This window comes from Lepisosteus platostomus, chromosome 8 (genome assembly GCF_059453375.1).
Source record: "Lepisosteus platostomus isolate fLepPlt1 chromosome 8, fLepPlt1.hap1, whole genome shotgun sequence".
Classification (NCBI taxonomy): Eukaryota; Metazoa; Chordata; class Actinopteri; order Semionotiformes; family Lepisosteidae; genus Lepisosteus; species Lepisosteus platostomus.
The window spans coordinates 4,990,793-5,006,677 of NC_142618.1; the positions used below are offsets into that span (position 1 = coordinate 4,990,793).

The 15,885-nt window shown below is 39.2% G+C and overlaps 1 protein-coding gene across 4 annotated transcripts in view; it reads left to right on the forward strand.

Moving 5' to 3' along the window:
* Positions 1-6,684: 6,684 nt before the first annotated feature.
* dlgap1a (discs, large (Drosophila) homolog-associated protein 1a) overlaps positions 6,685-15,885 on the forward strand; it is a 245,718-nt gene continuing 236,517 nt past the window's right edge. For 2 of the 4 annotated variants that reach the window (XM_088642177.1, XM_088642181.1), the window contains exon 1: positions 6,693-7,229. The gene's annotated coding sequence lies outside the window, so the exon portion shown is untranslated. Of the gene's footprint in view, positions 7,230-15,885 lie in introns of all 4 variants that reach the window. The other 2 variants (XM_088642182.1, XM_088642180.1) reach the window with 2 other exon arrangements.

Genomic DNA, 15,885 nt, shown 5'->3' on the forward strand with positions numbered 1-15,885 from the left:
GTTATAAATTAATATGAAAACCTGGCATTTAGAACAGAACCAATTGAAGGCTAACAAACGCTTATAGAATTGGAAGAAGACAAATTATAAATATCTTTAAAATCAAACTTATGAACAGAAATGATTTTGTCTTTACAGATGTTAAACAGATCACATTTTACATTGAACCCTTATTTCTGCTTGCTAAGTGAATTAGCGTTGGTAAGAAAAATTGTTTTCAAAGAGTCGATTCGTAAATATGAAAAGCACAGCAATACAGTACATACTCATTTATAGTATTTACCACTACTATGAAGCAATAAATACTGTAAATTCACAATTCAATAAGTAAGCAAATCCAATATATTTTCAATTTAGTTTGTGGAGTTCTCATGCACAAAAGAATTTTGCAGTGGCTGGTAGCAGCCAAGTGAGAAAATTACCTGTGATTCAAAAAGTGAGCAATACACTATTTTTAAAATCTGCCATGTAGACTCAGAAGCTTTAGCAATGTTTTCGAAAGTGGTCAAGTTGTTCTAATGTATTACTGATGACTGAAATAATTTGTCATTGACCCAAAGGGCACATTGGCTGTTCAGTAAAGCTAAAACAACTAATAAATTCAGTAATTAAGTGTTTCTATTTGAAATTGCTTTTACCATGTCACACTTATCATGATTTGTCATGCTTCAAGTAGCTTTGTTCATCGTGTCTTCATTTTGGGTTCAGGGATGTAAACCATATTTGTGAGTCTAAGGATTTTGCTATCGAAGAGTGAATATTGCTCTTGTTCTCCACAGTTATTTCACGTACTTCAAGCAAGATGATACATTAAAATATATTTCTATCATCATTTTGGTAAATATTTGCAGATGTAGCATATTTTCATTTGGGAAATGTTTAATTTAGCCGTGATGTTTTAGGAGAGAACTGGATCCAGATGAACCAGATGATAATATTCTTGATCACAAACTGTAGGATTATGGAACCAGGACAATGTTTTATCCAGATTACAGGCATTAAAAAACGATCTCATGGAGAGTGTGCCACACGTTATTTCTGCATGTACACAAAGAAATGCTGTTAAAGAACAGTGATGAAAAATTACTATCATAATCCACCTCATGACCGCTGACCTACATATTCCTTTGCAGTCTGCATGTATCCATCACTCCCTGTTCTGTGTGCTTCGGTTATGACCAGTCAAGTGTAGTACCATGCCACTAAACATCTAAGATAGAAAAGCACAGCAGTGTTCACTTCAGCCTGACCACAGAAAGGTGCACAATTTGTTTACGAGCTTCTGAGAAATGCTTTTTATAACATAAAAGCACGTGAGGTTAAAGGGTCACCAATTCTATAGCAATCTAATGGAATAACAATAATAAATTGCTCAGGTTTGCCTGCTATATTGTGCATTCCTTTTTTCCCAACAGATGATGATAAGTGCATCTGTTCATGCTGGTTTCAGCACAATTGTCTCTGGCGATTTAATCATGAGAGAGTCACCTGCATTCTTCATGCTTCAAGCTGTACAGCAATATACCAGATGAAGCACAAGCCAGTGCTTTAAGCCAACATACCGCTTACTGTATGCTGTAGGTTAGGGTTTGCATCTTTGTATTTCATATCCTCCTCAGTTCGGGATCATAAATGGCAGTTCAGTTCATCTTCCAGCTACAATCCCTGAAACTTCATGGGCTGAATGAGGACCGTACGTGATTCCCTGCGACACATGCCTCTTTTAGAACACCACAAAAAGCTCTGCAGGTTTCCCACAAGTAACAGGGGTCACTGCTGCCTAGTAAAAAAGTGACCCTTTTTGTGACACTCACCAACTCCTGATGGTGCTTTATCTGTATATCAAATTCTACACACTGTTGGTGGTCTGACCCAGCTGAAGCTGCCCCTTTGCTTGTAGGAGCCACTTGGTGCCCCTGAGTATGTGGGTTTTCAATCTTTTCCTTTCATTTTACCAAACGTAACTGTAACATATGTTACGTGTCTTATTTGATCAGATTTCCTGGCACTCAGGTGTATAAACTAATTTATATGAAACCCCATCAGCCTTTCTTAATGCTGTCTGGAGTGAATAAGACAAAAGGGAACAGTAATCTATATCTCTAATGGCTAGAATGTTCAGATTTTGGGAAGCATTTGCACATATTAAATGAATTATAATGCAGGCATGCAGACAGAGATATTGTTTCATCATGATGACTTTTATTAGATCAGAAGGAAAATTGATTTTTCTGCAACTAAGAAATGATTCTGTTTTGCAGAACTGTGAGAAGTAAGTTTTCTTCTCCCTTTTTTTAGAATAAATACTCAAACCTAGGTATATATCTTATTTGTCCTCTGCTGTCAAGATATTTTTTTGTAGCTTTTACCCAGGACAAACTACAGTATCATAAAGTACAGATTTTTGTCATTTGTGAGTTGTGGGTGTGTCGTAGTTCTTATTTAGTGGTAGCTCTAGCTTCAAAATTGTTTTTAAATTAGAATTAAATTAAAATGATTTATATTGTCCAGGCCACATTTCCCATTGGCCTTTGGTAATGCCAATCATGGCCTCCTAATACTCCCCATCTATGAACTGGCTCACTCTGTAAGATTTCATGATTTCATCAGTATGATTTAATAATTGATGAATGTATTACAGGTGGCCACATTAACTGAAGCTGTTAATCAGAAGGCTGCACCCAATGGAAAATTAAAATAAGCCATTGATGGTGGGCTGCTTTTCAGAACGCTGCAGTCAATAGTCATTGTGTTAGAGAATTCCTGTATGAATTAAAAGGTTAAAAAGGCAAACAAGGATTTACCTGTAAAAATGGAGAGTAAATGTACATGAAATGCTAAGAAACCCTTAATGTGGAAAATAGACTTTTAACAGCACAGAAAAAAAAGTGAAAGATGCCTGGTTCTTTCATAGTTTTTTTTTATTTATATACAAAACAACATTTTCAACATTTTACATTGTAAACTGGCAGGTTTCACTGTGTAAAAAGGTGAAAACCACCAATGTATGAAATAAGATGTCATTTTCATAGCCTTTGCATGAAAACGGAGAATTACCACCAGCAATCCTCCCTTATTTGCCCTGTGTGTGTCTGTGAGAAGACCTGCAGGCTCACCACGGTTTACTGTCCTTTAATACAGTCGTTACAGGTGTGTGTTGATCTCTGAGGAGAGGTGGGAGCGAGAGAGAGAGCAGCAGCAGAGCAGCTCGCCCCTTTATACAGGAGAAGAGAAACGTAATAACGATGAAGGAAAACACTTTAAAAAACCCTATAATTCAAATAATTAAATAGCACATATACCACACACTTAAATATAGGCAGTAAAGTAAATAAATCAGAAAGGATTACCTTTAAACAAAACTTTAAATAACTGTATATTTTATTATCCAACAGTGTGCTGTTCAGTCATTAAACACAAATTAAAATCGGCCAACCATAGCGAAGTACTGAAATCATTCGGGTGCTTCCCTGGCATTATCGCAATATGGGCTACTTCCAATTTGCAGTGAAAAAGAACAACATACACAGACGTGCGAAAGCGAAGGGAGAATGGAGTGTAACGGAGCCCTGGTGGAGATGCATTATTCTCGTGACACTGAGCTCACCCGTGAAGGAACTGGCCAGACTTCTTGCTCTTTACTCACGTACTGTAGCTGAAACTCGGCTCTCCTCAATGGATTTTACGGTGGGACCCATGGCAGGTTTGTGCACGAAGTCGAATTGGCTTCATTCTAGTGTAGCATAACTCGCGGTGAGTGTGTATATTACCGAGTGCGTGTCCAGTCGACGGTACTTTTTAAATAAAGCTCTTTCTGTGTTGTTGGTCACATACAGTACATGAAGGAACAAGAAAAGGTTTATCACACCCGAAGAAGGCTCCACAGCCGAAACGTTGTGTTTCTTTTCTTCACCTTGTCAGCGTGGGATAAACCTTTACCTGCTCCTTTACAGTACATAACAACTTATTAGAAATACCGTCTCTAGTCTATACTGTACATTTCACTAACCAGTAAAAATAAAGTTGCAAATTTGTAGTTAAAATACTGTTTTTTTACATATTATATGAAACAGTATTTAGAATTTAACACTTTGCCTTAAAATGACACACAATTAAAACTGGAGTGGATTTAATGCAAGATAAATGCAAGATCTGGCCAGGGTTACTGTAGGCTGATATTCCTGAACACTTACTGTACATAAATTCCTCTGGGAACTGGGTACATTCTCAAATAGCATTTGTTTCTGGGTCTTCCTAATATTGCATATTTTTCTTTATTTTCTCTCTATTTAGTGGTATGACACAGGAGGAATGAAGGCTTGAAAATGGTCCAATATTTTTTATTGATTACTCTAATTCACATATTCCCTGTGTGCATTGCTTTTCAGGCTTCTTATTCTCCTGTTAGTTAATAAAGAGTTCATATTGTAATGGAAGGGCGCTCAGGGCATAGTCTGAAAGCTGTCATAAATGTACTTTTAAACATATCAGCAAGCTGTGTGGTGCAGGATATAGACTTGATTGAGAGGGTGTAGAGGCAATCTACATCATATTGCCTCTACATCAGGAAAACAAATGGCTGCTTCTTTTGTTAACTAGATATTGCAATTGAAAAAATAGCTTCTTGAGACTCAACCCCCCATTTTTATCAAAGGAAGCTAAATAGTGGCAGATTACTTGGATGCAGAAACGCAGTGTACTTGACTCAATCTGACACTTTTTATGGACATGTTTTTCTATGATAAGAAAGGCTGCATGGTTTGCACAGTTTCACACCTTGTGTTTCCACTACATAATGTGATTAATTATTAAATAGTAGCTAACAAGAAATCGGAGCTGTAACACCTTACATTTTAAAATGAACTTCCCCATAGCCATATCAGATATAATGGGATTTTTCTGGAGTGTACTTATCAGCACCCTGAATGAGCTTCTGCATCAGCATGTACATCTAACACAGGAAATAGCTGCCAGGTATGGCTTTGTTTGTATCTCTTCTTTTTAATGCATTGTTAAGTCATGGTTGTCATGGTTATGACATGATAATAGTATGGTTATATCATATGATGTCAATGAGTTTCATCATAATCCCTTCGTTCTTAAAATGTGTATAGTATACAGTACCACTAACAGACACTTCTTCGTTGCATTATGTCATTTTAGAAGGGAAGAACTCCCTTCTGGCCCATCCTGCCCAGGGTGTATCCTGCCTTGCGCCTGTTGCTTGCCAGGATATACAAAGGCTCCCCTGTGAACAGGAATTGGATAAAGTGGTTAGAAAATGGACTATTTTGTAAATGCTTTCAGAGTTTGAAAGACACCAATTAAATAATATTATCTTCATAATATAAGATAATGCCATAGTCTTTCCTCGGGCAATATCTTCAAATGAATATGATGGCCACAGATGTGATGGATTTGAAGATGCAGCAATGGCTGCTTAGAAATCTCTTGCATTCGACAGTAGGATTTACACCATTATAAAATTGCATTCTGAGATGGGTTTTAAATTCTCGGCTGCAGTCTTGTGCTACTCAATAGGGCAGCAAAGGGCCTTGTTAAATCAGTTTGATGGATGGCTGATACACATTAGACATCTGTTTTGATAAGCTCATGGGAAACTAGATTATGTGTTTGGAAGTAGATCAGATACCTGTGAAACCCTCAGAAAGAGAAAGATATGTCAAAAGGGTTTAGTGAACTTGCTGTCTAGTTGAGTAAGAGTTAATGGGTGTACTGGATTACACCGACAAGAACTGATACTCAAAGCAAATATCAATTTTCCAATGTATTTAATTAAATTCAAGTAATAAGTCATTGAAGCAGACACTGTAAATGAGAGGTGCTCTGAAAACTACAACTGTGGTGGTACACAGGTAATGCTAATTCCTAAAATAATATTATTATTCACAACACATCACCACATCACTTTAAATAACTGCTTATCCAGCTCGCGGTCACAGTGACCCAGAACCTATCCTGGGAAGAATCCTCAAGGCAGGATACACCCTGGATGGGACACCAGTCCATCACAGGGCAGACATGCAGACACAAACACACTCGTCCCAGGGCCAATCTTCCCAGAACCCAATTATCCTACCAGCATGTCTTTGGACCATGGGGGGAAGTTGGAGCACCAGGAGGAAAGCCATGTGAACCTGGGGAAAACATGCAGACTCCACACAGACAGCACTCATGTTCAGGATAGAGCCCAGCCCTCAGCACTGCAAGCTACCCACTGCACCACTGTGCCACTCTCCATCCAATCCATCAGAATACAATTATCTCTGTCGTCTTGTAATGGACCAGGGACTTTTCTTTTGTTTAGTTGCATAATCCACTTTCTCATTCTACTGGACAAATGCTTATAAAAGAGTGTTTTAAAATAAACTGAAATTGAGGCTGGACAGACGGTTTCTAATGCCAACCTTGCCACCCCTGTTGTTATGGTTATTATTATTAAACTTGCTTTATTGCTGTTGACAATAGCCAATGTACTGTAGTCTTAAGAAAGCCTGTTTCAATATAGGACCCTATTAAAATGTTATGTTATTACTAGTCGGTCAGGGGGGTAATAAACAATACATACATTTACATAAATCCCAGGATCTAATTTCATTAGAAAAGTTTAGTTAAATTAAAAGTGCTGCTTCTTAAAGTTTATACCTTTACCTTATAATGTCTATGTACTGTATCTTCTCCCTATAATCATACTGTATCATACTGTATGCTGCACAGATGAGAGACAAATAAACGAAGAAAAAACGTGTAGGCAAATCCTTTACCTTCGATTTTCAAATTCAAATAAAGTGGCATACATTACATTTTTTGCACGACAGGTGGAGTACAGTGAAGAGCTAAAGCCCTAATTGTATTTATCGCGGTGAATACAGTAATTGGTCAGCGAGTCGCCAGAGTAACACACAAGAGCACGACACGTCGTCTTCCAGAAGCCAGTATCCGTGCCGGGTCTTCGAGGCGTCTTGCCTTCTTCTGTGTAGTTTCCTCTCATCTTTCGAGACGTTTGGTGCTCTGCAGCATCACTCTCAGGTACAGGCAGTAGCGATCGGAATGTGTCTCACCACCGTCCACACTCACTAGACGTCTCCCTACTGTGTAAATACAGCACGTCTCTTAGAAAGCTTAGCCAAGAGGCGACCCGGACACTTTTTCAGGATTAGCCGCATTCCTGCTGCTCACATGCTCTGTGGTTGACCAAGCTGTTAGAGGTAAGACCATCTCTGTTTCCTGCGCTTGTTTTGTTACGTTATTTTCTCTTCGCGTGTGGTTCATTCTTTTGCTGCGCGGACTGTACAAGCGCTGACCGACGTCTGGTGTTTCATCAGCTCGTTCATATTTTTGGCTGTTCGGGATCGAATACTTCGCCTCGGATCGTGAAACGTGTAGCGTGCCTTTGTATTCACAGTACATTCGCATGGTGCAATACTGGATGAAGGGTTCATACATCACGGCGCACGTCGTGAGCGACAACCGAAACTGGTCTGAGGAAAAACAAAGAAACGTGATATGCGATTCCGTGAACGGCAAAACGGACCGACGAAGATCGTGGTGGTTTTAGTGCAAACGAAACATACACAAGTACACGAGTGGTGTTTCGGTCTACCGTAATATAATTCCGGACACCAGCGTGCGATGTGGCTTCTGGAAAATGAATGCAGCCCCCGGACTGACACCTTCGCTTGTGTTGACGTTTCAGTCGGCATCAGTTGCTGATGCCTTTGCAAAGTCTTGATAATTGACAAAGGGAGACGCTGCAATGAAACAACTGTAACATCCAAAGGCAATTATACACAAAGCACTTTTGCTGTCATAAGAATCTAGCAATGATTGCCCGTTTTAAACTGAATAGCCACCCAGTGTGCACTGTGTAAGGTACACAGGAAGGCTCTAAGCGATTAGTAAATGAATCCGAGGATTTGTTTTTTCGCTTTAAGGGCTGCATTATTCCGTATGTAACACAAGTTACATTCCCTATGAGAAGTGAAAGACGTGATGTTCAGGGTCGGAACCCTTCCTACTACCGAGTGCTTAGTGGGGACCCTGGGTGATGGATGGGTTTTCAATTTCCACGTCTGCTCGCCAGATATTGAATCAAGCCGGAGCGGAAAGGCATTTCGTATGTACAGTACAGTAGCGCGCTTGGAGCAGGTGTACTGTATGTGCACACAGTATCATTATAAGGCGCTCCCTTCATATGCTCGAATGACTGAGCAGAATGTGCAGATCTCAAGAATTAAAGCCCGTATTTGTTAAGCAATCAAAGATGCACGTGCCGGCTTCACGCTCAGCCCCTGCGCGGAACCGCCACTCGCGGTTTGTGCGCCACGCGTCAGCCTCGCCAGCTTTATATAATTTGGCCTTTTCCCCCGTTTTATAAGCCACGTAAGAGATCGTGCCTACAGCGAACAGGGAATTAATACCACCGTGCAATTTTTCCTTGCCTAAAATATTGTCTTCTATTATATTTAGATGATTTAATATAAAAAAACTACCCCGAATTATACTATTTCGAATTGTTGCTGTCCATGACATACGTTTCTACAAAACAATGGATTAATGTACAATAAGAAAAAGAACTATTCATTTGTTGATGCTTTCGATGAGGTATAAAACTATATTTTATTAAGTTTGTTTTAAACATTGTTTTTTTTTTATGCTGCTGGCTTACTAAACGTTGCCTCTATGGGTGAGATACGTTTGGCACTTAACGCTCAAGCAAAAAAAAAAAACTCCTTTCATATATTTAAAACGTATAATCTTAAAATAGCTTGCACTTAAGTACAGGACTAATGTGTTGTTAAAAAAAAACGCTGTCAGATTTTGTTGCAAATGCCCTTTTATTTTTTTGCTAAAATGTGCTTTGTTTCCTCTTCAAACTAAAAATAGTTACCAGTAACACAGCCCTCTGAACGACGCTGTCACCTGTGCATTAAAAAGCCCTGGGCATTAGGACACGTGAGTCGCATTATCTGTTCCAAAAGTCATAAGCCGTCTTTACCCAATCAAGGGTTGCGATCTGTCTGACTGTCAAGTGAGGGAGGATTTGATATCTGGAATGCAATAATCTTTGCTTAATGGGGAATGAAAAGAAATCCAATTAAAGGACAACATCGGTTCAGGGATAGGGCGGCAGGTTGTAGAATGAGGATCAAAAGGAATGACTAGAAAAAAAAGGAAAATAGAAAATACGGTCTCTCGACTTTAAGAGAACTAGTTTTCATCAACTTCCTCTTGCGTTGTAGCCACGGGTATTTAATGTGAGATAGCGCAACCATTATGATGCCAGAGTCGGTTTACTTCCCCCTACTCTTGAAGGAGCAGAATATTAAATGGGTGCTCCTTTTCAACTCGGGGGTTTGCAAAGGCTTGAGCGCAAGCTCTTGTCTTGAAAATGTTCACCTTTGACGGTGATCGGTGAATTCATTTTTGGGCCAAGCTGCGGTTAATTGAATCTGCAGAAGGCGAATTGTTCCCACTGTAGGGAAGAGCTGCAAATTTCACTTTGAGATCCTGTTTCATTTTAACACCCATGTTTTCTTCCGTAACGGCGGACCTCTGCAAAACTTGGAGGCTGTTGTCCCAAATACACATCCAATTCCATCAGTGCCAAAAAAGACAATATTGAAAAGGAACACTGACTTACCATAAGTACTGCTTTAAGAATTTCTGTGGAATACAGGTCAGCTCACAGTCTTTCCTTAGCAATTTCCCCCCAAAGCCTGAAGTCCGGTGGATTTGGATTGCTTTGAATAATCATGGATGGAGCATGCAGCTTGTGTGTTCTCTTTATGTTCCCTTGGGTTTCCTCTGATTCCTCTAGTTTCTTCCCACAGGCCAAAGATGTTGGCTCTGGTGTGTGTGTGTGTGTGTGTGTGTGTGTGTGTGTGTGTGTGTGTGTGTGTGTGTGTGTGGGTGTCTACAGGTACTGTACGTGTCTGTGTGTTCCCTGTGATGGACTGGTGTCCCATCCAGGGTGTACCCTGCCTTGTGCCTTTCATGACAGACTCTGGCTCCTCCGCGATCCTGAATCGGAAAAAGTGGTCAGAGAATAGATGATGGAATAATCATGAGCTGTTACTATACACAGACCAGTCCGGACATGCCAGTTTGAACTGCACACCTCAGATGTCTTGGTCAATCCTTTATAGTAACTAAAACAATTGCTAGTGTCTGCAGAGAAATGTTTAGGAGAAAATATCACAGTAGCTAACGAACCTTGTTGCAGGCGTCTTGAAGAAGCGACTCTTTTCTTTATGATTAAGTATTTATTATAAGATGGTATGGATCGAAACAGGGGTTCCATTGACCTCTTGCAAGGTATGAAGAAGTATTCAGTGAATTGTAAAATACGTATCGCAACACTGCAGATCAAAATATTTTTTAACTGAGTTTATGGAGTACTGTGGAGTAATTTACAACTCTTAAGCTGTACTCGAATCTCTTCATCACATTGTCAGCTATATTTCATGAAGTGTGAATGCCTTCAATGCTCCAAATCAAAATGGGTATCAAAATACAATATATACAATATATCAAAACATATGTATAACACACATCTGGCTTCCTGATAATGGGTGGGTTGTAGAAATAATATACTTTAAGCACACAAGAGTGTATTTAATGTCAGAAAGGTCTAAAAAAACATTTTGTTAAAGACTGGCAATGTTTTTTTTTCTCTCCCAAGTTAAAACACAACGTGACTGAACTTAATTAAAAAAGACAAATAGTGAAGGTAACCAGTTTGTCTTGTTAAACTTCTACTGATAAACAAAGTGTTTTATTCTCAAACCCTTAGGGCACCTTAAGAAAAGAAACACCTTTAAATATTTAGGAGCTGGACCATTGGCTCACGCACAAGTTCAATTTTTGTTTTGGTGCAGCAGTATGAAAAAAGGTTCCAAATAAGAAAAGGCTAACATTTCACCCAGTGCAAGATCCCTCTCTACCTTGAACTAAAAGTAGGAAGGCTATCGCACACACATTCTGCTGTCTCAATAGCATTTTGAGGCAATTGAATCCTGGTTCTGTGAAAACAGAGTCTACTTCTGCTTTCATCCATGTGGCGTTCCAAGTTGTCAAGTATGCTAATAGGGTGGGAAGAGATACTCCCCTACGTACAGTAGTTGCCTCTTCTATCTCATTTTTCTTTCTTTCCTATATTTGTCAGTAAAACTGGAGGTCAGGGACACTTTGAGTCTTGGTTTAATTTCTTAGTTCAGCTGCGGATTTATTTTCAAGACGTGTTTTTACACTCAGGGGAAGTCATTTATGTGTTTTGTGCCTTTGTATTTCGAACCTGGTTAAAGCAGTGAATTCGCTCACGTCATGCTGCTGTATCCCAGATGGAATGACTTAGGGTACCATTAATAACTGAAAGAAAAGGACCTCAAGAGACTGTCTATTCAAGAGCTCCAAATGAAAGATTACATTACACGACTGCAGATTTGTGCAAAGGGATTTCACCACTTTATACAAAACGTCTCGCTGCAATTTAACGGTGAGATTTATCCCACCCTATTAAAAAGAAAAACATATCTAATAATTCAAGCCCCTGTTTTAATTGTTTTGAGGTTGTGTAGTAAGAAATATACACCTTGTCCTGCTTAATTCGGAAAACTAGAATGGATAGGGAAAAAAATGCCCGCAGAGTCACATTTCCTTTCTCTGCCCAGAGAGTGTTAATGATGTCAGCATGCTTTTGTTACAGATTTGATTTATGTTGACAAGGAGAGTGACAGAACTGAAGAGTGTGTTTAATCAAATTCATTAGTGCTGTGGAAATCCAGTGTTTCAAGTGGAGTTCAAACAGTGTCACTGTTTTTTTTTTTTTTGCAGGTGAAAGCAGGTCTTGAATATAGTATCTGTAAAATATACACTGCTTGCTTGGCAGTCTAAGGGGTGAAATGTTTTAATTTTAGACTGTAATCATTACTGAAGTACTGAAGCTGAAGTATTATCTAATAGTATTATTTTATGTTTTAATCCAGATATGTTTTACAACGCAATTACACTTGCAAACATCTTAAGTATTAATTAATGCACAGTATATGTCGGTTTCCATGCATAGGAAATGGAATGTTACATTGTGAAGGAAATAGAGAATCCTGCTTCGTTCCCAAGGAACTGGGCTGAGATGGCTGGGGAAGGATACTGTGCTTGTGATTATCAGGATTCATAAAGGAAAGGCTTTGCAGTACAAAGGTGGCACCAATTATTTTTTTCTTCATTTCTTTACTTCTCTTTAATGCCTCTGGCTCATTTACCGCACAAACCAACATAATAAACCGCTGCAATGTATTTTCCATTCTTTGAAATATTTACACAGAATAATGCATTTTCATGGGTATAATACGACAATGCCATTTCAGTGTGAATATCACATACAGTACAGCACATGCTACTGTATGTATCAGCTTCATTGTGCTTTTATTTTGGGTTTTGTATGTATGGATTCAAATGAAAGGTCAGTGGTTTCCAGTGTGTCCAGGTTTGTCGTTCATTAGGTTTATGATTAATCTTTCAACGTTTGTGAGAAAAGTAAAATCTGCATCTAAGAAGCATTTGGACTGAAATAGATTAAGAAAGGAGGCAGACATCATAAAGGAACATAATAATTTTCAGGTGGAGGTTCATATTTGAGTCTGAATCTTTGTCACAGAACCTGCACCCATATGGCCATTCCACTGTCTGTGGGTGAGTGATAAAATCTCCCGTTCCACAGTTCGCCCCCTGACCTAATAAGGATTTTTAGTCTTGTACACTGAGTGACCCTTTGATTACAATCTGATTAACTTGTTAGCGTGTTCTGTTTGCAGCGTTCAGTGTGTTTTCCAAATGGCAAAAGGAACTCTATCATTTTCATCAGATGCATAAAACATTTTATAGGCACACACAGCAGATTTTTCAGAAAAAGGCTCACTGCAAATTCATCACAGAATGGCTGTAGCAAATAGTGTTCTGTTGAAAATTAATGAAGACAGTAAGAAAAGTTCAATAGCACTTTTATTCTTCACTTTTTTGGATAATAAGTTATGGATCACTAGCCTGAAGCAGTTGGAGAGAACATTATCAAAAAAGCATTTTATTACAAGTGACTTCCTTTTATCTTCCCTGCAATATACTGCTAATCAGATCTCATTTGCTCACATGTGTGGCTTCTCAGCAGTGCTATTGAATGTATGTATAGGATAAATGATTCAGCGATTGTTCCTCTCCTTGACCTAACAGTCTATATATAATTTACTGGGTTTTTATAGCAAGAAAGAAAATATGTTCTGTCTGTTTCTGTTTCAAATACCTGTTTACGAGTATTTACTTTTTAGTTTGGAAAAATGCTAAAAAACAGAAATGGTGGCTTTCTCAAAATAAAACCAATTTAGCATGTGTAACAGTGGAGTTTGTCTCTCTAATCACTGAAACCTGTTGTTGTTATTTTGCCTTTACATGAAACACACAAAATGAAATAAAACACATTTATATTTATCGACATAATTCATATAAAGGGAAATAGAGCTGGGCTAATTTAAGCAAGAGGTATTCTGAAGACAACCCTGTTTAGTTTTATATTGATTGTAAACATCTTATATAGATTATAGATTGTCATTTATCAGTTGTAGTTTATTAGAGATACCCTGGAGAACGTGAAACAACATTGTAAACTTAAGTTGAAAATATCGGTCAGTCGGCCATTCTTTTGACATATTTTAATTGAAGGGGGATAAAAACTCAGACTGCTGTGTTAGCATGGCTGCCTGGCAGTGCTGGGGCAGTAGGGTCAATTCCAAACCTGGGGTGCTGTCTGTCTGGAGTTTCTACATTCTTGCTGTGTTGTCTTGGGTTTCTTCTGGGTGCTCTGGTTTCCTCCCACAGTCCAAAGACATACTGGTAGGTTAGTACTGTAGGCTTCTGGGAAAATCGGCCCTGGTGGGAGTGTGTGTGTCTGTGTCTGTGAGTGCCCTGTGATGGACTGGCATCCTGTCCAGAGTTTATCCCTCCTTGGTCCGAGGACAGAAAGTGGCTAGAAGTACTGGGAAAGGGGTTAGAAAATGGATGGGCGGATAAAAGCACATATTTCAAAAAGAAAACAAGTAACATGCAATCTTGTGGTTAAATGGTCTGGTAATATTTGAAAGCAGTGAAGAAGAGAGATGTTAACGTTGCAAAATGCCATTACACCAGTCAATTTCAAGACCAGGCCTTTTGACACTGGTTTATCAGCAGAAATCAACACTTGACATATCTGTAGCTGGGTCATTCTTCATAATGTACTACATTATCCACAGATTATCCCTTTCAAAAAGAGAAGGACCATTATCTATAAATAAACACTAGGCCACTTTCTTGTGCTTCATCTAACGTCCATTGACAGCTCCCCTTTTTTCTTGCTGCTCAGGATATTAATGGGATAGCTCAGAGAGATGCAGGAATTAATAAGTCCAAAGTAAATGTTTACTCAGGGCTAATTTTTCATATTAATTGACTGTCCTGATACAATTGTTTCAGAGGTCAACCACTGCAACATCTGTTTCTGAACAGTATGCGTTGGCATATTGAAGAAAGAAAGAAAGAAATGTCTGTAGTTACACATAGCCTGTCTCTGGATTTCACTTATCCTTCTCAATATGAGTTTCGTAGAAGACTAGATCGATATAAAAAAATTAGACGTTGGTTCTATGCTGAAAAGTAGAAGGAAGAAAATGCAAACTTGGGGTTGTTGAGCCTAAATCAGGTGAAATTCGAAAGAAAAATCACAATCTTTCAGCTGCTGGGCCTTCTTTCTTCAGCTTTTCAGTGGGGGATTAACCTCTGCTTCTTCCATTGAAACACACATACTGAATCAATAAAAAACAAGCGCAGACTCTCAGTTTAATTTAAAATCTGATCACAATTCACATCGTCTTTTCTTATTTTTTCTCTGTGTCTGTATGTGTCATTTAAGCCGGTGTCACACTACACGACTTTTCCTAGGATTTTCAGTCGTAGCCTTTTAGTCGTAAGAAAATCACAGCGAATTATAAAGAGTCGCAGCGCGTTACCGTCAGTTGTGTAGTGTGACACCCCCAGCGACTCAGTCATAGCGCTCTTAACAGCCCCTACGACTCATCGCGACTCGTCACGACAAAATCCAGCCAGTCGCAAGTCGTTGGGGTGGGCTCTTGTGTCTGCGACAGTCAACAGCCAATGAGCGCTCAGCTTGAAGTACAATGCGGCCGGAAAGAAAGAAGAAAAGCGAGTGTTTTGGACTGTGCAAATGGAGGAGAGGCTCGTCGAACTTAGGGGCCAGCACAGACGTCTGTTCGGTGTTTCGTGTTTGTTGTTTGTTTACTGTCGTGCGGCGCTCCTCCTCTTTTTCCGGTGTTCTCCACGTTGATTGGCTGCCAGAATGAGGCGACCTCGCGGTACTTTCGCGGCGCAATACGAGGTTTGGAACCGTGATGAAAAGCCGTGAGTGAATCTTGTAATTAGTCACCCTATGCGATTTCCTAGTAGTATAATTTTACACCCTCTGGGACAGAAAAGGCGGCGAGATTCAGCAACTGTAGTCTTTAAATTTGACATGCTCTCCGACCAGAAGTCGTGTCGAGTCCTGTAGTGTGACAAAGGCTTTATCTGCAGGCATGGAATAGCCATTATACAGTATATTGGATACTGGCCTGAAGTCGAAGCTATAATGAGACACTTTGGTGCGGTGTTATTAGGGAAGCCAGTGTTAAAGTTTGCATCCATTGTGCCAATTTCAGAGTTTTCCTCTAAAGCGAGCCTAAAAATAACTTTAAATAATATTTAATATTAGCAACCTTGCTATCATCTACTGAAGTAGATGTGCATGACAGGTAGTTTTTTTAATGTGTTTTAAATATACTG